The sequence below is a fragment of the Hyperoodon ampullatus genome (assembly GCF_949752795.1).
Source record: "Hyperoodon ampullatus genome assembly, chromosome: 13".
NCBI classification, from domain to species: domain Eukaryota; kingdom Metazoa; phylum Chordata; class Mammalia; order Artiodactyla; family Ziphiidae; genus Hyperoodon; species Hyperoodon ampullatus.
Genome location: NC_136926.1, coordinates 63,897,355 through 63,921,749, shown reverse-complemented (window position 1 = coordinate 63,921,749; position 24,395 = coordinate 63,897,355).

The window sequence follows — 24,395 nt, the reverse complement described above, 5'->3', positions numbered from 1 at the left end:
CAGCTTAGGCCTGCCCGGGGTTCCACTGCAGACATGAACACTAAGCTATGGTAACAACAAAATCATAATGGCTGATGTACATCTAGCACATTCCATGTGCTAGACAATGTTCAAGGGCTGTACCACTTCAACTCATTCAATCCTCACAACATCCCTGTGTGGTAGATGCTACTGTTACCCCATTTTACAGATGAGAAAACTGAGGCACGAAGTGCTTGAGTAACTTGCCCAAGGCTACCAGCAAGCAAGAGGCAAAACTCTGATTCAGAGTTGGGCCCTCTGCCTCCAAAGCCCACCCTATGGCCACAAGAGTGTCCTTCCTCTCAGCTCCCATCCTACAGTTGTAATCAGACACCCGTGCAGAGCAGCATGTGCTCACATCTAATAGAGCATACCCTCCATGGCTCTGCAGAGTTCACACCACACCAGAGTCACCGAAGGCCCCAGTCCCCTCTGTCTTGTAGGAAAGCTTTCATTTTTTTTTTTTAAATCTATTGGCTTTTTTTTTTTAATTTATTTATTGGCCACACCATGCAGCATGTGGGATCTTAGTTCCCCCACCAGGGATGGAACCTGCGCCCCCTGCAGTGGAAGCGTGGAGTCTTAACCACTGGACCGCCAGGGAAGTCCCGGAAAGCTTTCAATGTCTTGCAAAACTCCAGAGTCTACAAGGGCTTCAGGAGGCATGAGTTTGCATCTGTGTTTCTAGGCTCGCACCCGTTCGCCTTCCCCAGCTCACGTCGCCTCCCCTTGGTCCCGATGACCAGGCCCCTCTCCCAACCCCCTCTCCTCGCAGGCCAGCCCAGGAGCACCTCCCTCCGCAGGCAAGTGACGGCAGGAGCATCAGGACTGTCAGGGAGAAGAATGCCCAGCCTCCTTTGGCCAATGCCTTAAATGTCCTCTTTAGGCTGTTTGTTCGTGTGCTTGAGATAGAAGATGGTGATAATAAAAATCATGCACCTTCACTGGGAAAAATGTCAAAGTATATAAAAGCACAGAAAGGAAATAACTAAAGCCTCTTCGCATTCCTCCCCCCTTCATCTTCCCCAATTCCAGGCCCAGAAGTAACCAGGATTACATGCTTCAGCCTTAGACTCGTGTTTGGCTATAGAAGTTGCTTTCTATAGAGATACAAATACCGCCAAGAAGAGAAACCCTTTACGTTGCCTTGGGTCATTTACCCCCATCCTCTTGCACTCCCCACACACACCGCCACCTGCACTTCCTGAGACAGGAATTGACAAGAATGGGAAAGAGCACCTGGGGGCCATGTGCCTGGTTGGGGACAAGGCAGACATAGGTCAAGGGGACGGGCGTGGTCGAACAGAGAGGCAAGGGGCCCACAGGTGAAATGTTCAAACTTCACACCTTTGCTAAGGTTCAGACCTAAGAAACAAAATCAGAGAGAGGGATGGCCTGCTGGAAGTCCAGATATGGTCAGTGCTGGGAGGAAGCAGATGGTGCAGAAGGGGCAGGAAGCTGGCTGAGAAATACACACGGAGCAGATTGCAGCCAACACAGCCTTCTCCATGCGTCTCCTCTTTCCTTGAGGACCCACGACGCATACGGATACGTTCAAAACCTCCCTCTCCTCTCTCTCCCTTTCCTCTTCTCTTCCCTTCCCTTCCCATCCCTTCCCTTCCCATCCCTTCCCTCCTCTCCTCTCCTCTCCCCTCCCCTCCCCCACTTCCCTTCCTCTCTCTCTAATAGTGGTGACTTCCCAGTCTTAAAATCAGATTGTGATTAGATCTATAAACCATTCCGTCTTTGGAGCTGTCTGCCTTTGCACTTTCATGGGTTAACTTAGCTTTACTTCAACGTGTTAAGACTTAGGTAACAAAAGGGTGGGGCAGGGCAGGCCTGGAGGAAGAAAGCAGGAGGTTGGTGAGAGAAGCCGAAATGGCCGCTCTAGAAGTCAGGCGACACGAGGCTGAGATGAAGAACTCAACAGAGACTGGAGGAACAAGTCAAGTGGACACTAGGAGCAGAGACTGAGGGCTCAGATGCCCTGGATCAGAACCCAGGCTGGTGGGCTCTTGACAGAGAGTCTGAGGCCTTGGCAGGCCAGACACACGCACCTGAGTCAGCCGGGTCTGAGTGATAGGCACAGGCTGCCCTGGTAGGTTGGCGGTCGGCATACGATTAAATGATCTGAGCCCCCAGCACCTCCCTAGATGCTCCTGATTGGGACTAATACAAATAAGAGTGTGGGCTCTTTGTCTGCAGGTGGGGCAAGCAGGCTCCCCTGTGAGGCCAGATGAGTGCGAGGTGGAAAGGCAGCCCTCTCTGAACACCCTCTCCCCGAGCCTAGCTCCTGGGGTGGCCCCTCAGCCCCTCATTAGCATCCTGGTCACCCTAGACACTGCCCTGGGACTCAAGTCCCAACATTGCCTTGCTGACTTTCGTCCGAAACAGGGAACAGGGCAGCAGAAACTTCCCAGAAGTCCCAACACTCTCCGTGTCCCCCTTGTGCCAGTCCGATCCGTCACCTCAGCCCATCTAGCCCTCGGTCCCCAGCAAAGCTAATTAGGCCACATGTGCACGCGTACCTACACATACACATGCACACAGGCCCCCGTGAACATGCGTGGCGCTACAAATTAACAACCCAAGCTTGTCTTTTTCATTGTGTTTTTATTATGATGCTCCTCAATGATGTTTTTAAATGAATTTTGAATAGTCCCCGTAATTTGGTTTGTTCTACATTGCATCGCAAGCGTGAGGGCCCTACAGGGATTGCTGCATGGAATACAATATCATGTGAGCGTGGCTTCTGCTTGCCTTTCTGCTTCCTCATAATTAAGCTTTATTGAGTTGTAAAATGAATAACAATTCAGAAAACTTGTTTATTGATCCAGGTGTGACCTGCAGCTATATGAGAAAAGTTTCTCCACTTTCTGACCTCACCAAGTGACCCCGGACTGTGTCTGCTCTCTTGCCCTTCCATTCTGGTTATGAGCAATGACAGTCCGGGGCCACTTTGTGAGCAGCTGCAGATTTCTTTGACACCATGAAGCAAACTGCCAGTGTCTGCATTGGGAAGGGAAGCCTAACTAAGTCTTGTCAAGGGTTGAAGTCAGCTGAGATTCTGGGGACTCCTGACTTCCCTCTCTTGATGCCTAAAGTGCTGTTACTTGGGAAGTCCACCGCTTTGGTGAGGGCACTGTGTCCTATCGACATGCAATTAACCTCAGGAAGGGATCGCACATTAGAGTCTCATAAACTTTACAGCCTAACAGGACTTAGGTGATCAGCTTCTCTCAGGGAGATGTCCAGCTGGGAGGTCTCTGCAGAAGTGAAACTTTGCTAATGTGGATCAGCAATGCTAAAGGGATGGCTCAGAGCACAGGGCAGCATCTGGGGAAGATCCGTCTGGAGGTGGCCAGGTGGAGGCACTGACTCCAGGTGGTCTGGGCACCAGAGGGGCAGGAGAGGTACAGACATACTGAGAGGCTGAAAAGGGAGGGGGAAAGGCACAAGATACACCTCACCCTCGTGCTCTATCTTTCTTGTCAGAGGTTCCGAGAAAGGTAACCCGCTTGAATTTTGGGGGAATTCAAATGGTGTTTTCAGTTACCCCAGGGCTAGAAACTAGTTAACATAACTGTCAGATCGAAACTAGGTCTCCAGACTGGACCCAACTCAACAAACACCTTGTTTAACAAGCAATTGTAGACTTTAGGAGATTCCGCAAGTGAAATGATGAGGAAGCATGAGCTCTCCTTAATGGGGGTGGGAGACATAGGACCACACAGACCCCTTCACACATGTACCATTAGAGCAGGGTATGATCTGCATAGAATCAAGGACTCAGCCTATTATACCATCATGTCACAGTGTATTCTGGACAAAGTCCTGGCTGGGAAGTGAAGGCTTCTTCTATTCCATACAGCTGTGGGCGGGTTCCATCCCCTGATCACCCTCCAAACAAAAGACTGCTGAGACCTGGCCTCTGTTTACATGTGCCCTGGGAGCTTTGGGAGGCTCTCTACAGATGACAATGCTTTCAAGCGAACACTCTGGGGACCCCTAGTTTCTGAAAAGAAAAGGCTCCTGTCAGAGGAGCTGGAGGAGGAAGTTGCAGCTCGTGCTAAGCGCAATTCATATGTGTACACCCCTGTATCAGCTGAGGCTGCTGTAACAGAATATCATAGACTGGGGGACTTAAACAACAGAAGTTATTTCTCATGGTTCTGGAGGTTGAAAGTTCAAGATCAGGGTGCCAGCATGGTTAAGTCCCTTTGAGAACCCACTTCCTGATTTGCAAACAGCCGTCTTCTTGCTGTGTCCTTACCTGTTGGAGAGAAGAAGCTCTGGCTCCTTCATCTCCTTATAAGGGCACTAATCCCATCATGGGGCTCCACTCTCATGACCTAACCTAACCCTAATTACTGCCCAATGACCCCACCTCCAAATACCATCACACTGAGGATTAGGGTTTCAACATATGAATTTTGGGGGACACAAATGTTTACTGCATAGCAACACCATTGTCAGCCCATGAGCACATGCTCCAATTCTCTGCCCTGTCATTTCTCATCACCAAGACAAGTCACAGGCAGGAGAGGGGGATTGCTCCTTTCCCTTCCCCTCCGATTCTGTCAGTGTGGCTCTTTGTGCCTTGTGTGCACTCCAAGACTGTCACCAATGTTCATTTTGCTCTAAGGGGCAAGTCAGGGAGTGCAAAGAAGCTCACTTGATGTGATGGGCTTAGAGACCCAAACAGCCAGGACAGCCCTGGATCCTACCTTCTGTGACCCACTTAGAGTTTACCTTGTTATTCATATGGTCTGCCTGTGTCACTGTTTCCATTTTGTTCTTTGGTTGATTTGTTAGCTGGTCTGCCTGTTTCATAACAAGTATGGCTTTTCTCTAGTTATGGTCTTAGACATTTCCTCTGGACTTTACCAATGCCCTATTGCTCATCTAAAGCTAGTATTCTTGGCAATTTATATCATAGTCTCACAGGGAGACAGAAACTGAGGCAAATTACAGTTCCCAAGGCAGCAGATGCAGCCTTCACAAGACCAGCAACTCCCCTGTTGATCTGTGTGGGGAAGACCTTTGGGGAAAGTTCTGGAAGTCAAAATGGTCTCCATCGATGACATCCTTATCCACTGAGGCCTCGCAGCACAAGGAAACACCCCTAGGACTTATGAGGCAATTCCACAGTAAGGACCTTGTAACTAAGCCAAAGGGATGGCCCCTTCAGAAACCAATGGCCCATGCACAGTACAGGCAAGGGAAGCAAACAGAGAGGGGCAGAGACTTAAGCAACTCTAAAATCTGCTGACTCCTCCCAGCCCTGTAAGGAGTTAGCTTGCTCCCTTCCATCTTCTGAGTAAAAGCATATTTTTGTACATATATTCCATTTGGTAATAGTAGCTCTCAGTTATTGGGCACTTATCAATACTAATAGATGGGCCCTCTGCTAACACTTAATTTCTCCTCTTTCAGGTGTCACAACCACCCCATGAGGAAGGCCCATCATTGGTGCTGTTTCACAGAGGAGGAACTGAGACTTAGAAAGGTTGGTAAGAATCTGCCAAAGGACACCCTGCTAATAATTGGGATTTCAGTCAGTCTGACTCCAGAGCAGACTACACACCATTCTGGTGCCATTCATGTGGATGTAGTTGTTTCTCCAGGGACAGAAACTGCCTATTCACGTGCATCCTCCTCTGTGGGCCAAGCCCCGTGCTCAGCTAAGTAGTCATGCCAAGGATCAGGACAATTACCAAGAGCATACAGTCCTACAATGCTGATGTCATTGACAGCAAGTCTCTGGACTCAGATTGCTATTTTATTTTGGCACAAAAGCCCATGTAGAATTCAAGTGGCCTCATCCCTGAATATATGGGACAAAACTAAAGTGCTAGTCTTCTAGTTTCTGGTTCCTCATATAAGGAGCTTGGAAGTTGCTACTCTGCCCTAACAAGTAAAAAGCTAAACAGATTGGAAAATCAACAATTCTTCTTAGATTTATAAAAGAGGGGAGGACACAGGCAAAGTACTGCCCCCAAGATTGGAGATACAGACAGGCAAATGCAGAGACTGGAAACCACCATAGAAACCAGTGCCAGGGTAGGAAAACCTGAACCAGAACTGATGAATTGCTGGAGGTTCAGTGTGGACAAGTCTGAGAGTTAAAAACTTCAGATGGACCCACTCATAGTGGGGAGCGCCCCACAATTTTGGGAATTTTTCCTCCAGGAGCTTGACCAGATTCTCAAAGTAAAGATCAGAGAAAAATGCCCTGACTCTTCCAGCAGGTGGAGGGGAAAAGGAATCATTTTAAAATAAGTGAGAACAGTCTGCTCTTCTTAACAAGACTTGCCCTCAGGGGAAACTAGTTAACCAGAGCCTAACCTGCTAGGGTAAACTACAAGTAGAACTACCATATGACCCAGCAATCCCACTACTGGGCATATACCCTGAGAAAACCATAATTCAAAAAGAGTCATGTACCAAAATGTTCATTGCAGCTCTATTTACAATAGCCAGGAGATGGAAACAACCTAAGTGTCCATCATCCAATGAATGGATAAAGAAGATGTGGCACATATATACAATGGAATATGACTCAGCCATAAAAAGAAACGAAATTGAGCTATTTGTAATGAGGTGGATGGACCTAGAGTCTGTCATACAGAGTGAAGTAAGTCAGAAAGAGAAAAACAAATACCGTATGCTAACACATATATATGGAACCAAAGGGGAAAAAAAAAAGGTCACGAAGAACCTAGGGGCAAGACGGGAATAAAGACACAGACCTACTAGAGAATGGACTTGAGGATATGGGGAGGGGGAAGGGTAAGCTGTGACAAAGTGAGAGAGAGTCATGGACATATATACACTACCAAACCTAAAATAGATAGCTAGTGGGAAGCAGCCACATAGCACAGGGAGATCAGCTCGGTGCTTTGTGACCACCTAGAGGGGTGGGATAGGGAGGGTGGGAGGGAGGGAGACGCAAGAGGGAAGAGATATGGGAACATATGTATATATAACTGATTCACTTTGTTATAAAGCAGAAACTAACACACCATTGCAGAGCAATTATACTCCAATAAAGATGTGTAAAAAAAAAAAAAAAAAAAGTTTCACTGATCTGGGGGAAGGGAAATACTTAAAGCCAGCTCTAGCCATCTTCTCCCCCCAGGGTGGGGGGAATAGGTGGAGGGGAGCAGGATTTGGGGGAGGAGGTCAGAATCTGAGAAACAGTTGTGAAGTTCATAGTCAGGAGACACAGGCTCACTAAAAGATTCAGACATAATCATAGGGCTATAGAATGCTTCCCATCCCCACACACCTCACCACAATGCCACTAAAGGCTCATTTATAGCAGTCCCTTTCACCTGGTACATTACATCTGGCTATCAAGAAAAAATTACAAGGCATATCAAAAGGCAAAAAACAAAATTTAAAGAGACAAGGCAGCCATCAGATCCAGACATGGCAAGGATATTGAAATGATCAGACCAAGAATGTAAAACAGCTACCACGCATATGCTAAGGGTGTAATGGATGAATTAGACACCATGCAAGAACAGATGGGCAATGTAAGCAGAGAGAGGGAAATCCAAAGAAAGAACCAAAAAGAAATGCTAGAGAGAGAAAAAAATAAAGCAGTATAAGAGAAATAAAGAATTCTTTTAATGGGCTTATTAGTAGACTGGGTGTGGCTAAGGAAAGACTCTCTGAGCTTAAGGATATAGCAATAGAAGCCTCCAAAACTGAAAAGCAAAGAGATCATAGGGTGAAAATACGGAACAGAATATCCAAGAACTATGGGACATCTATAGAATAGAGAGCCCTGAAATAGACCCACGTAAATATAGTCAATACAATAGCACAAATATAAAATACAAAAGGCAAATACAAAGGCAATAAAATGGAGCAAAGATTGTCTTTTCAACAAATGGTTCTGGAACAACTGGACATCTACATGCAAAGAAAATGAATCTAGACACAGACCTTACACCTTTCACAAAAGTTAACTCAAAATGGATCACAGACCTAAATGTAAAACACAAACCTATAAAACTCTTAGAAGATAACATAGGAGAAAACCTAAATGACCTTAGATGTGGCAATGGCTTTTAAGATACAAAATCAAAGGCATGATCCATGGAAAAAAAACAATTGATAAGCTGTACTTCATTAAAATTAAAAACTGCATTAAAATTGAAAAGACAATTTTAAGAGAATGAGAGCACCAACAACAGATAGGAAAAAAATATTTGCAAAAGGCACATCTATAAAGGACTATTATCCAAAATATACAAATAACTCTTAAAACTCAACAATAAGAAAACAAGAAACCTGAATAAAAAGTGGGCCAAATACCTTAACAGACACCTCAACAAAGAAGATATACAGATGGCAAAAAAAAAAAAAAAAAATATGAAAAGTTGCTCCATATCACATGTCATCAGGGAAATGCAAATTAAACCAACAACAAGATACTACTACACACCAATTAGAATGGCCAAAAATCTGGAACATTGACAACACCAAATGCTGACAAGGATGTGGAGTAACAGGAACTTTTATTCATTGCTGGTGGTAATGGAAAATGGTATATCCACTTTGGAAGACAATTTGGTGGTTACTTACAAAACTAAACATACTCTTACCATATGATCCAGCAATCATCCACAGAAAAACCTGCACACTGTTGTTTATTACTTATTTATATAATTGCCAAAACTTGGAAGCAACCACGATGTCCTTCAACATGTAAATGAACAAATAAACTGTGGTACATCCAGACAATGGAATATTATTCAACACTAAAAAGAAATGACCTATCAATACATGAAAAGACATGGAGGAACCTTAAATGTATATTACTAAGTGAAAGAAGCCAACCTGAAAAGGTTATATACTGTATGATTCCAACTATATGACATTCTGGAAAAGGGAAAATTATGCCCACAGTCAACAGATCAGTGGTTGCCAGGGACTGGGGGTGGGGGAAATAAATAGATGGAGCACAGAGAATTTTTAGGGCAGTGAAAATACTCTGTATGACACCTTAATGATGGATACATGACATTATACATTAGTCCAAACCCTAGAACGTACAGCACCAAGAACAAACCTTAAGATAAACTATGGACTTTGGGTGATTAAGATATGTCGATGTAAGTTCATCAATTGTAACAAATATAGCTCTCTGATGGGGGATACTGATATTGAGGTGGGTTATGCATGTGTAGAGACAGGAGGTATACGGGAAATCTCTGTACCTTCCACTAAGTTTTGCTGCAAACCTAAAACTACTTTTAAAAATAGTCTTTAAAAAAACCACTTTACTGGGCTTCCCTGGTGGCGCAGTGGTTGAGAGTCCGCCTGCCAATGCAGGGGACACGGGTTCGTGCCCCGGTCCTGGAAGATCCCACATGCCGCAGAGCGGCTGGGCCCATGAGCCATGGCCGCTGAGCCTGCGCATCCGGAGCCTGTGCTCTGCAACGGGAGAGGCCACAACAGTGAGAGGCCCGCATACTGCAAAAAAACAAACAAACAACTTAACTAAATTACTGCAAGCAACCACCTACAATGCCAGTAGTAACATGAGGGAAAAGATACTTAAGAGAGAGAGGAATGGTAGTGTGTATTCACAAGATCAGGGTATGCATAGCTACACACAAGCTCACATTTTCACTCCTATTCCACGTGGCATGTAGCAAAGTCCTTCACACATGGGAGTCCTACAGACGTTTGAAGACTGATGTCTAGTTCATATTTTCTATGATTTTAGGGTGTATGTGTTGTATATGTATGTGCATGTATGTGTACAAGATGAAGTTTACAGGTGTGCAAGCATGCGTTGATTTTGTGAACTATTTTTGCAAGCTGTATGTATGTATTAGTACATGTATGTTGTGTAGACATATACACATGCACGTTTTATATATATTTGTGTGTGTGTGCATGTGTGTGAATAATAATACTGCAACTAGCCATGAAGAGAGGACCAGCTTACGGGTGAGCCTCTGAATGACTAGCTGGGCATGAAGACCTGCGCGTCTAGGCAGGTTCACTGCTGGAAAGTGGGGCCTGCAAGCATCGAGCACTGAAGCAAATGCCCCAAGGGCACGGCCACAGGGAGGGCGCTGAGGTCAAGGCCATAGGGAGCCATGGCCCCAGAGGGCTGGGGCCGCTGAGCTCTGGCCGGGGCAGCCCCAGAAGAGCAGAGCTGAGCAGCCTCAGGCACAGGCTGACCCCAGGGAAGTGGGGGAGGAGGGAAAGTCAATACATAAATAGGCTTGAGGGTGTGAACCCCCTGGAGACCCCTTCCCTCCTCACTCTCCAGATTTGCCTTCTGGGAGCTAGGGGGAGGCAGACACATGGATTTCTGTCAGATCTGTCTACAAGGAACGCCTGCGTGGTGTTTCTGAAACCAGCAATGCAACATTCAGCTAATTCTGGTCATGAGGAAACGGAGGTCTTGTCTGAAGTCCCGCCAGGAATTAATTGAGCCCAGTACATAGTATTCAGTAAATGACTATGGATGAATCAGTGAGTGAAGAAATGAAGGAAAGGGTGAGAGGGAAGAGAAAGGGTTACTTGAGTGAGTAAGAGGAAGCATCCTGAACTTTTGACTGTCTACTGCTTATTCCAAAGACTCCTCTTTGGAACAAGAGAAGGTTAGTAGAGATGAGTTCATTAAAACTGGGAGCCTTGATCTTTCTACTTTCTGAGGAGGAGAGGAGGTACTGAAAGAGAGTATGCATGACGTATTGTGTCTTCACTCATGATTATTTTGAACGGTGTGTTCATAAAGGGAAGTTTTATGTGGATGTGTATCTGGGTCCATGAATGATACCCTGGATAAAGAGGGATAAAAAGACATCTGCTGAAGTCAAAGACCTTGTGAGATAATAAGAGAGATTTAACATAATCACAAACAATCACAACTGATTCATCCATTCTACCAGTGTAGTCAACACTGAGCTGGGAGCAACGGTAGAAGCGCCGATACATCAGACCCACATGGTACCCTGAAGGAGCCCAGAGAGACAAGGCGTGTTTCCCAACATCAACATCAAGAGAGAGATTGCAGCGAGCCGAGAGGGGTACACAGGTGTCGTGCAAGGGGAGTTAGGAGGCAATGTTCTTTGTGTGTGTGTGTGTGTGTGTGTGTGCATGCACGTGTGTGTCTGGGTGGAGGGCTTCTGTAGTTGAGTGTTGGGTTTTGGGCTCATTTTGATGGCTGTGTTTAGGGTACACCGTGTGAGGGAAATTGCTGCTATGATTTCCCGCCTCCCTCCAACATTCCGAAGCATGTTATTAGAAGATCAGAAGTGGGGTGATCATATAACTTATTGTCCAAAGTGGGACTCTTGAAAGTGGAAAAGGGCACTGTTAATACCCATGCCAGACACCTAGCATAGCCTGGGACTGTCTTGTGCAAACTGGGGCTGGTGGTTGCCCCAGTTATGGAGGTGAGCAGTGGGCTGTCCTAGAGTCCCCTGCAGCCACAGGGTGGACATCCCAGGTCACCTCATGGGGGCGAGTTCATGCCATTCCTCTTCCAGAAGACGGGTCCCGCCCCATCCCACTCAGCAGTGAGGCTGACCCGTGGGGGCGGGGGCAAAGTGGGAGCAAAGGCTCCCAGGGCCTCCAAGGTCTTGTCTCCCCACAGCCAGGCTCGGCATGCAGGGCCCCCAGCGGTCAACAAGCCTGCTGCCCAGCCTGAGATCTTAGCACTTATTCCATCCACTCAAGCCCTACGGGTTCCCCGGTGCCAGCCCAGGCGGCGGCTCTAATGGATTACTCGCATTATCTCCCTCATCACTGCTTAAATATTTATCAGACCATTATGTATTTAGTGGCCAGGAGCAGGGAGTGGAAGAGGAAGAAAGCAGAACTGCTTTGGCCAGATGCAAGGGTTAATTACAGATTGGATAAATCCCCCTCCGATTTAAAAATTAAATAAATAAACATGGTGGGGAGATTAAAAGGCAACTGTTACTTACATGTAAGGAAGTCCAGGACAGCCTAATCCAGGTTTTGGTGTCTTCCAGCGCCTTGTTTTATTATCTCGCTGCTCCCTTCCCCTACCTGCAAGCCTGTGGGCTGCCTGAGCCTTAAACCAGCTTCTAATTAAAAACCGTACTTCCACTTTTGCTCCTCAAGCAACCAGTGTGTGGGAAAATTCAAGCTCTTCTAGAACCGGAGTCAACATCCGCCTCCTAAAAGAAGTTCTGAAGGTAACTCCAGGGCTGGCACTGTGAAATATTGTTCATTATAAAGAAGCAGCTGAGATAATGCTGTTTTCTAATTTCCCTTGCTCAGTCAGAAATTAAATAAAAAGTCACGTCTAAATTACAATACTGGATTGAGATCAGACGAGGGCCCCATGCAGAGAGCTCATGATCTATCCTTCCCACATTTTACAGCCATTAAAAAAGACTATTGTCGTTTTTTCCCCTCCCTTTTCTTTGAGGCCATTTACATTTGTTCTGAAGTCTCACTTTGTTTTATTCGAATCTCTTGAAAGTGCCAGTGCACGTAATAAGTCAATCACAGACTTAAATTAAGAAAAAAGCAAAACAGGCACCCAGGCGAACTAGGGCTCTGAACTTCAAGCTCAGCCACCTAGAGGGCCCCTAACTAGGCTGTTCACCAGCCCCTTCCTGGACCTGCAGCTTTGTCCGCTACCCAGTTGGCAAAGTCTTCTCCAGGGAGAAACAGGGTGGGGAGGGCTCAGCTCACTCCGTGCAAAAATAGCCTACATTTCTACAGCCCTCCTTAGAGCAGAAATGCCCTTGGTCAAAATGAAAACGCTGGACTGGCTGGTAAAGTGTATTTAGAAAACGCCAGTGAGCCTGTCATGTCACAGTTAATCGAGCATTTATCTGACTAGTCAACAAGGGGAGAAGAGAAACACCAGCACATTTTGGCAGTTATGACTCAAGCATTCTCTGTTCTGAGAAGTTGCCGGTATTCCCCGAATGTTGCACAAAAGTTAGTGCTGAAAATCATTATTTTTGATGGAATTTATTAAACAGCATCATTATGAATCATTTTTACTGTGTGCCAGTTGCTTCCTATCAATCACTTTGATAATACGTCTTGAGCACCTACTCTGTGCAAGGCACCGTGCAGGAATGAACAAGATATGGTCTCTTCTTGAGTCCCTGGGATCGGGGCCCCTCCCCTGAGACACTAGTGCACATTCTAGTTGAGACAAGAGCACATTTAGATTTTAAAATGCCGTGTAAATTACTGTGAGCTCAGGGCTGCCTATGGGCAGACTCCAGACGTTCAAGGGAGGTGGGTCTCTGTGGGACACATTAGTCAGATAGGACTTGGCAGAGGAGAAGGGCTTGAGGGGGGCTTTGCAGACCAGGTAGGACTTAACAGTGAAGATAGAAGACAAAAAAACACTCCGGGAAGGATCAAAGTATGAGGGAAGGCCTGGGGATGGGATGCACGGGGAATTTAAGGGCATGGGGGCAGACAGAGTGCCTGGGGATGGTCCCCTGTGGCCACAGGCAACCTGTCTGTGGCTCCTCAGATGTGGGACATCTGACCCATGCTGTTCTTCAGAGCTGCAATGAAAATGACCAAAGAGATACCCTACAACTGGATGCTTACTCCAGCAACTGGCTGCACATCCCTGTCTGATACAAAGTCTAATGAGCTGCTGGAGCAGTTCCCATGCCAAGGGGCACCATGTGCAGCCCAAAAGGCAGTAATTAGAGAAAAGGGGCAGAGAGCCTGGGTGGGGCTTAATGACGGATGTAGTGGAAATGGCCCTGGATCGAACTCACGTGTGACCTATACTTTTGTCTGTTCGCAGTGGTTGTACCCTTCAAGTGTCAGCCAAGCCAGCTGCAGAGTGAAAGTTCCCACACCCCATTCACATTCTGCAAATGAGAGTGTCATCATTCTTCTGAATCCTTGACGTGAATAAGTTCAGTTGGACTTGAAACCCACTGCATCATCACAAAAACTTTCAACACTACATTTGTCAATGAAATATAAGGAAGGCTGTTGAATCCTTTAAATATAATTTCAACTGTTATGAATCTTTAATGATTATAAAAATGGCTTTAAATTTTTTATCACCCACTTGTGCGAACAAAGTTTCTGATCAAGGTTGACCACCAAGAATTTGTAGAGATCATCATTAAAAGATAGGGCATGGTGTGTATCCATTTCAAACATAAACCCTGATATGAAACAGTTACATCCATGGAAAGAAGCAAGCTCAAGTTTCTCATTAAAATGAGGAAAATATTTTATTCTGATTCCATATATATTGTCTTTCTCAATATACTGTATATTCTCTTTCATTTTGTATAATATAGAGAAAACGGAATGACTTTTTTCCCCAAGCCCCTTATAGAACCCCAAGTCCCCTTCAGTTTACTACAATGTACCATACAAAGATTCTCATTTTCATGTGTGTCATGACTTTCAAAGTTTGGAGAGCCCAACTCTAAAATGTCTTGCTTTATCTTCATGGACAGCTGGCAGTCAGTGGTCCCTTTGCAGATCAGTGTGGCCATAAGGCTTCCCCAGACCCAACAGAAAAGCCTACAAGGGCCAAAGATGGCACCTTATTACCCTGAGGAGGTTCTCCTTGGAGCTCTTCCACTGATACCTTCCTCTTATGGGTGCTGCCCAGGATTGAGTCCCCACCAGTAGAAAGACATGGTAGAGTGAAGGAGGGAGGAATGGGTGCGGGGACAGGGGGATGCAGCTCCCAAATAGCAAAGACACACTCACTGGCTTCCCAATCCAGTGCCTCCTCTTTAGTTCTTTCATGCTCTCTTCTCCACCTCTTGATTTTAAATAACTTCCTGAACTATAAATGCAAAGAGTTCCGAATGAAAACTGATTGATAGTCTCATATAATTATATAATAAAAATTCACTGATATGCATGTACATTATGTGTGGGCTCGAATGTCTATACGCATCTGTATCTATTCCAGAGGGAGGAATATGCAGTAATGTCTTCTGAAACAAATTGTCAAGGTGTCAATAAGGAATCTCATAATGAATGTGTGGGTGTGATCTGGGGTAATTTCATCGCAATTATGTTGCTCCGGCTGATTTCCCAAGACAGGTCTCAAAGGCGCAAGTCCCATTCCCAAGCGGGAAGCCAAGTGTTTTGCTTCCCATGGCGTCTTCAAAGCATCACATTCCCAGGCCAAATGGCTTCCCTCGAGCAGGCCAGACCAATCAGAGGAAATCAGGTTACCAGGCAGAGTGTTAAGAGCTTCAGTCCACAGCAACGAGCTTTAAAAACTTTTTGTGTTGACCCCCAACAATCTTATCAACTCACTGTTCGTGGCTAAGAAATAAACAATTGCACTACCCCACCAAAGAAGTTAGAAGTCTCAGTGACAGGTACTAACCATATCAAACACTGTTCAAAATGCTAGAGGATGATGAAGAGCAAAGATGGGGACTGGACGGGCATATGATGGAGGGGAAAGGGGAATATATGTGGTCTTTGACCCCAAGGAACTCCAGTCTATCCAAAGGGATAGCTGCTTGAACAAATACTGATAATTCAATAGGAAATGGAATGTAATAGAGGTCTACCCATGGGAACCCGGGGTGGGAGTGAAGACATAGGAAGGATTTTGTAGGACAACTGTCACTTAAACTGGGCCTTGAAAGTAGAATAAAAAGTGCAATCAATATCTAATAGATTGCTTTGCCTAGTGCCCTACTCTATGTTAAGTACAAAGGAGGCTCTCCCTCAACAAAATTTTGTGAAATGAAATACAGACTCTATTCAGGAACCTTCTTGGCAGGGACAAGTGTCCCCAGTTGCCCATCCCTGAGACCAGGCTATGGAACTTGATGTCAGGAAAGCTATCTGTCATCCAGGAAATTGTGTGAATGCTGGCCCCGGGCACAGGGCTATGTCTGGGCCATCCAGGGCAGCCATGTCCAAAGAGCTCCAGCAGACAGACTAGAAGGGGAAGAGAAAGAGGGGAGGGCTGGATGCTGAGTGGGCCTGCACAGGAAATGCAACAAGGGCAGAAACATCTTCTCTGCCTCCCCGGTAACGTCTAAATCTAGACGACTCTAGGTCCATCCACCTCACTACAAATAACTCAATTTCGTTTCTTTTTATGGCTGAGTCATATTCCATTGTATATACGTGCCACATCTTCTTTATCCATTCATCTGTCGATGGACACTTAGGTTGCTTCCATGTCCTGGCTATTGTAAATAGAGCCGCAGTGAACATTGTGGTACATGACTCTTTTTGAATTATGGTTTTCTCAGGGTATATGCCCAGTAGTGGGATTGCTGGGTCTTATGGTAGTTCTATTTGTAGTTTTTTAAGGAAGTCTGTCATACAGAGTGAAGTAAGTCAGAAAGAGAAAAACAAATACCGTATGCTAACACATATATATGGAATCTAAGAAAGGAAAAAAAAACTCATGGAGAACCTAGGGGTAGGGCGAGAATAAAGACACAGACCTACTAGAGCATGGACTTGAGGATATGGGGAGGGGGAAGGGTAAGCTGGGACACAGTGAGAGAGTGGCATGGACATATGTACACTACCAAACGTAAAATAGATAGCTAGTGGGAAGCAGCCGCATAGCACAGGGAGATCAGCTCGGTGCTTTGTGACCACCTAGAGGGGTGGGATAGGGAGGGTGGGAGGGAGGGAGACGCAAGAAGGAGGAGATATGGGGATATATGTATATGTACAGCTGATTCACTTTGTTACAGAGCAGAAACTAACACACCATTGTAGAGCAATTATACTCCAATAAAGAGGTTAAAAAAAAAAAAAATCTAGACGAGCCAGCTCACACCAGAAACCTGCGAGCTTCTGATGATGCCTCTGTGCCCCTCCTCCCTGCCACGCCCCTCACCTCACACACTCCTGTCCCTGAGTCCTGTCACTTGGCCTTTGTAACATCTCTTGACTCTCTGGATCCCTGCAACCGTGCCCTGACTGGACTCATGCCCCTCCCACCCATCCTTTCCCTGCTACCAGCCTGACTTCTCAAAAATATTTAAAACTCCTCTCCCATAAACTTTCCAATGCCCCCCACCCTTTGCCTCCCAGATAAAGCTTAAACTCCCAGGTATTTCCAAGGAGACATTGATGCCCTCGTGCCTCCTTGCCTTTCCAGCTCTCTTCCTTCCTTTAACTGCCAAAGCCCACAGTCATGCTTCCTCTCAACTTCAGACCTTCAAACCTGCTGTTGGGTCTCCCTGAAATGCCCCTATCTCCTCTTTCTATTACGAAGTTAACTCATAGAGAACTTTGAAAGCCCTGTTCAGGCTCTCCCTCTGGGATTCACCATTGATTCACCACCTGAATTAGAGCCCCCACCCCTGTGCTCCAGAGTGCTTTGTGTGTACTGATCTGTAGAAGAAACAATGAACTGTCTCTATAAAATCCATCATGCTCCTGAACTGTAAGTTGGTGGTAGGGTAAACCTAGCACCCAACACCCAGCACAGTTTCTGGCGTATAGCGTGTGCTCCATCAATGTTGTGGGGGATAGATAGATGGACAGGTGGATGGGCAGATAGATCTTTGGATGGGTTGACAGTGCTTAGGTAACCTAAACAATAATAAAATGAGGTTCCTGCTTCCTGTCTGTACCCCACTAACTAGGTCAGCCTCTAACACGGTGTATCAGGTCCCCTCAAAACCCCCAGGATCTGATAGGTGAGCAGGAAAATGATGGAAGTTGCAGTATTACATGGGAAACAGGGATGTTCACAGCAGTAGCTAGATGCTGGGTGTAGGTCCTCCAGGGAGAGTAGACTGCCTCAAACCAATGGAAAGGAAGCTGGTCACCATTTTCCAGCAGGCATCGGCCAGTTGTCAGGGATTTTGTTTTTAAGAGAAGTCAAGTCAGATTTTTTTCAGGAGTTTTTTGGGGATTGTCAAGTCAGGCAAATGGGAAGAAACTGTATAAATGCCACTTCTCTTTCTGGGGCTGACTTCCAGACACTGAATAAGAGAGAAGCAGCCAGATCATTCACCAGCATACTAAGATATGCATCCTTATACCTAATCTATGTATGCAGCTCTGGTTACATTCTTAGGAAAACTCTAGAAGTAGAATTACAGATTTTTAAAGTACAGACATTTTTAAGACTTTCAATAAAAATTGCCACCTTCATCTCCAGGAAGGCCGTACCCATACACAGTCCCTGCTGTAGCAAATGACTAGTATTTCACCACACTCTTACTAACACTGAAGAATCCATTTTAAAATCTTCCTGGTTTGATAAGCAAAAATTAGAATCACATTGTCCTAATTTCTATCTCCTCCATAACTAGTAAAATTGACCTTTGTCATAAGTATGGGCTGTTCTGTGAATTTCCTGTTAATTTTCTTTGTTGACTTCCCTATTGGGTCTCTTGCCCTGCGTTATTGATTTGTAAAGGCTGATTTTAAAATATTAACATCTTTTACTGTATGTTGCAGATGTCCTATCTCTTAAGAAATGTGATTCCCCCCACCCCAAGACTGGGAGCAAACTAATGATCCTTCATTAAAAATTTAGTTCGCAGTTCTGTGCTAGGTGCTCCTGGGTATGCAGGGATGTGAAAGGCAAGTCACCTGTCCTCAAGAAGCTTGCCATCTGGTTAATCTAGTGAAATGACTAGTCACAAACACATCCATGGAGCATTAACAACACAGGTGTTTAGGAGGAGAGAGGACTTGTGCTGGACCTTGAGGACTAGGTCAGTTCTTAAGGGACAGAAAGAGGGGAGGGAACAGGGTCTCTCTCCCACGCAGAGGGAAGGGAGTGAGCAAAGACACAGAAGTGGGAAAACCTAAGGAGGGTCTGAAGAAGGCTGGAGAGCCAGGTGTGTGTGGAGCAGAGATCTGTGTGGGTGACGGGTGGGAGGTAAGGTCAACGGGGAGCATCTGAAATGCCCAGACTTTCCCACGATACTACCTCACAGAGGCTATTTCCCTGTCCTGGCCAGGCCAAGCAGGAGCCTTTGTCTCTGCACCGTTCAGATGTGTGTGCATGCTGTGTACGTTCCCCTCTTTATGATGGCTGTTGTTTGTCAAAATTGATTAGCCTTTCTGTGTGGGAGCCATCTGCTGTCTGTCAGGCTCCTTGTCTCACCAGCATGTTGATTTCAATAAATTACTATGGCACTTGGAATCGGCTGAGTAGTTTGATGCTGTGAATCGCACACATCTAAATCAGAACTGGATTGAGAGCCATTTAATGCTGCTGCCCCACTTCCTTCTCTCTTAGTCAGCAGCATCTGAAGGGAACCAAGGTAACTGTTATCTTGGGCTGCTGGATACATTCTGCACCATCTCCTTTCTTCTGTCCACAGAATTGAGCAGATGATCCTGGCCTGACTACCACAATAGCCCATTTCCCTGGACACAGGGACTGGTGAGCTCATGATTCAAGCAGCCCTGTGGGTGAGAGAAGTTGTCTTCACTGGGGTGGGCAAATGGGGGATGCATATTTGGAGCCATTAGTGGTCATTTTTGCTGGCGTGTGGAAGGAGCTGGACAGAGACAGGAAGAGATGAGACACAGACAATGTCATAGGGGTATCGAGCCCTTGGTTCATTCTTACATCTCTTCCCTCAACTCTAGGAGCTATGTCATTTTTTTCCCAGCTATAGGTGTTTTACATTTCTTTTTGCTTAAGCTAATCTGAGTTGAGTTTCTGTCACCCACAATACAGGGATTCCTGTATATACAGCATTACTATCAGTCTAGTTGCCCAAATCAGGTATATGGGAGTCATCCTTTAATCTTCTTTTCCTTTTAGCCCCCAATCAATCAATCACCAAATACTCTTGATTCTACCTCTAAAATGTATTTTCAGTTATTCCACTGTCCTCCCTTATTTTCTCTCATCTGGATCACAAACAGCTTCCTAGCTGGTCTTCCTGGGGTCATGTCCCCTCCAAATCCATCTTCCACAATGCTACCGAGTTGGTCTTTCTAGAACCCAACTTCGCTTCCAAAACTTCAGAAGATATCCATTGCCCATGAGACAATTCAAACCTCTAAGCACAGGATACAAGCTTGTCTCCAACTGGTCCACCCTACTTCTCCAGTCCCAACTCTTAACATACCCCACCTCCCCACTCTCCCATGTTTCCAAGTCTTTGTACATGTTCTTCCTGCTGACTACAAGGCTTTCCCAACCTTGTTCACCTGGCTTCTGCTCTGGCCTTCCATGATTCAGCCCACATTGCACTTCCTTTGCAGAATACTCACAACCCTACCCAGGACAGCATGAGCATAGCCTTCCTCTGAGAATTCATGGTGTTCGTGTTTGGGGGATGACATAGCAGAGTGGTTAAGAACATGGGCTCCGATTCAGCAGACCTCAGTTTGAGATCTGCTCTCACCTTTACCAGCGGGAGGACTTGAACAAGGCACCTAATCCTAAGGCTCACTTTTCTCAAAGCCAAATGGGGAAGATAAATGAGGGTAGCTATAAAGATTAAATGAGAAAACTAGGTAAAGTTCTTAGATAGAACATAGCAGATCCTCAATAAATGACAGCTGTCATCATTGTGTCTATAACCTCATACTATCAGTGTATGAATCTATCTACTCTCTTCACCTATCTCCTCACCCCAACCATCATCATGAACTCTTTGGGGACAGGACTGGGTGCTACATTTACTCTGCTCTGTATCCATGACCCCTAGCACTGCGTCTGCACAGAGTGGGCATGCAATAAATATTTATTGAATGACTCTATTAATCTCTTTTCACCCACTGTTTTACTGGGGGGTGGGGAAGCTGCAGGGAAGGAGGACACTGCTATAACTGTCCCATTACCACTTGAACTCTACATGGCTCAAAACTGATTAAGGATAGACTCTCCACAGGAACTAATTCAGAAGTGACAGTGGATCAACCAGCCTTAAGGGGGAACCAATATGTTCCCTAATATGCAAATACAATTGGTTGTCTAGCCAAAACCCCTTTCCCCATTCTTCTTTGTTAAATAATCTCTGATTTTTATCAGTTCCAACTCTCAAGGAAGGTGATCCTATTCTTAATTCATAAGCAAGTCCTAAAAAATACAAGTCCTTCAAGACCATGCCCCTACCCTTTCTTGAGTTTAGTTTGGAGATGGGCATAAGACCCAGTGCATGCCAAGGAAGGGGAAGTCCTCTGTGGAGATTTTGGGCAAATTTTCCTTGTTTTTATAAAGAGACACAAGGAAGAGACAGTCCCTTTTCTTCTACCCCACATTGTTCTATCTGCAAAAGATGTTTGAATAGTGACACTGCCATCTGGTAACCATGAAGGAAGCCCACTAGGATGGCAAGGCAGAAAAATGGAAAGAACCTGAGTCCTTAAAGGCATTGTCCAGCCATAGAATTAGCCCATTCTGGAGCAGCTCTACCTCAGAATTTCTTGCTTAATGAGATAACAGATTTGTCTCACTGTCCAAATCAGTTAAATCAGTTATCTATTATTTGGAGCCAAAAACATCCTATCAGAATTCACCCAAATTTACAGCATTCTCCCAATGTGTCCCTGCTGCTTCACTTCTTGGAAGTAACATAATACACTCACTTCTCTGTGCCTTTTTGTACATGTACTGCTCTTTTTGAAGTGCTGTGTCTTTCATTCCTTTTATACCTAAACTACTTCCCTTCTAAAGCTTGGTTCACCCTCCTTGAGGGCTGGATATCTGAACATAAGCATGGTCCTCTTAAAAGTATTCCACGGTTCCCCTAAGGACAACTTTGGGAAACCCCTCTTGTGCTCCTCTTCTGAACCTCATCAACACTATTTGCACTTTTAAGTAACATTGAATTACAACCACTGATCTTATTCTTCTCTCCATCTACAGAAGAGCCCCTTGAGGATAAACACTACATTCTATTCTCCATTATCCCTGGAACCTAGCACAGTGCCTAGACTGGAACATAATATGCACTTAAGAAATGATGAACCGATGGATAAATATATGGATGAATGATGCACAGCTTTTACCACTGATAGGCTTACAAACTTGCCAAGGAAACCAGAATAATATGAACAAATTACAGATTGACAAAGAATGATGTTGCATTGTGTGATGCACAGGCTTCCTAACAATTAAAGAAATACATTTTAACATGATTTTAAGGTATTATTACATGATATTAAACTTAACCAAAATATATAAAACATATAAAATCCAATGGGTGGACTGTGGGGAAATAACATGACTATGTACCCTCAGTAGAATTTTCAGTTGGTTCAATCTGTCCAGAGAGCAATAGGGCAATATGTAGCAAAAACTCACACCCTTTGACATAGTAATTCCACTTTAGGGAATATACTCTAAGGAAATATCCCAAATATATATACACACACACATATATATATACACACACACACATATATGTATATATGAAAACATTTATATAAATAGTACTTAGCATCAAGAGAAATAAAATGTAACAACCTAAGCTCTAATGGGACAGCAAAGCTAAGCAGATTATGGCATTTTAAGTAGGAGTGAAAACTGGAAATGTTCACATATATATAAATGTATATATAAAATTGTGATAAATGAAAAATATAAAACAGCAACAACATACTGATTTAAATTGCATAAAATTTTACTTAAAATATGTCTATATTGCAAAAAGATATTACAGAGAAATTCAAATTGTTTATTGATCATTAAGTGCCTATATTTGCATGGGATTCAACACCTATCCTCTGGCATTCATGTATCTTACCCAGGTAATTTATAGTACGTACATCTGCTGCTCTCAAAGTCATATCAGCATGATATTGTCAATATACTTTATCAACTTGATGACTTGTAGGATGAAGAGATTATTAAATATCTCTGTAGACTAAATGGTAACATAGAGATGGAGTGCTGGAGCAATAAAGTGTACTATAATCCTTGCCAAGTGAAAGCAAGTTGTCTTCTTTTCTTTTTTTTTTTAAACAGTGTCTTCTTATTGGGACTGAATTTTTAAAAAACACCAGCCTGTAAATAGCTGCAGAGTAAGTATCAGGGGCTGGGTTATTTTCTCCAGTAAGGCATCCATATCTGGAAGAGCTGTAATTGAAGGCCACTTCATCACATTTATAATAATCTACTGCCATTCACCAAGCTATATCCACTTTCTGCATTGAACAAATAAGTGATTTAAATGAGGTTATCATAGGAATCACCACATCTGCCCTTTTGAGTCTCTGAGAGACTTAATGATTTCCTGCAGGGTTAGAGTATTGCTTTTTGTTTACTACTTTAAGTCTTCTATTTGGAACTTTCTAACAAGGAAACCATCAAGGGAATCAATGTATTAATTCTGCCTGGTACTAAATATATCTGCTCCAACTATACAGTCAGGAACTGAGAAAATAACATGAAATGGACTTGAGGGTCCACTTGATGCCAACTATGATGCCTAAAATTCCATTAATCACCTAAGTCCTATAAGATCCCCCATCCATTGACCATTGGATCACAGTGGTATACTGTATCCCCAGGAATTAGCTCAGAGCCAATGAAAGGTCTAAAAAGGTATAGATGCTTCCTTTACCACCAAGTCACCATTACCTTGGTAAAAGGCTCCAGAGCTCTTTGAAAACAGCCAGGAGTAGGATTTGCAGTATATACTTATGGTGTAATTGCCAGATCCTTTCTCAAAGGTATCTGGGCTCTGAGCCTCTGGCCCAAGTTTAGGAATTGGGTGAGGAAAAATAGTCTCCATACTTGGTGACTCAGAAGAGAATTCTGTTCTCTGAATCTGGCGTTTGTTACTTGTTTGTTTGTTTTGATTATATGGACCAAGGAGCTTTTAAAAAACTGTCCATGTATTTCAGTGCAAATGACTTTATAATCGGTTAGCCAAAGGCAGTTATGGGTCAAGGATATTCTTATTACCATACTAGCCTGCTGCCTGTATGAACTCATGCAGTATTAGACACTGTTAGCTGCTTACCCAATGACCACTCTCCACATTTTCCTTGTTAGCAGAAACAAAATTTGTTGCAGTGCAGTAATGTGCCCAACTAAAAATTCTCATGCTCCCAAATTCTCTTGTAGTTAGGTTGCAGGTATGTGACTTAGATTCTGACAAATCAGACAGATCTGTGTGAAAACTGGTTTCAGAAGTGAGCAAAATGGGGCTTCCCTGGTGGCGCAGTGGTTGAGAGTCCGCCTGCCGATGCAGGGGACACGGGTTCGTGCCCCGGTCCAGGAAGATCCCACATGCCGTGGAGCGGCTGGGCCCGTGAGCCATGGCCGCTGAGCCTGCGCGTCCGGAGCCTGTGCTCCGCAGCGGGAGAGGCCACAACAGTGAGAGGCCCGCGTACCGCAAAGAAAAAAAAAAAAAAAAAAAAAAAAGAAGTGAGCAAAATGAAGAGGAGGCTAAATGCAGTGGAACTGACATCTGGCAAACACATTGTAG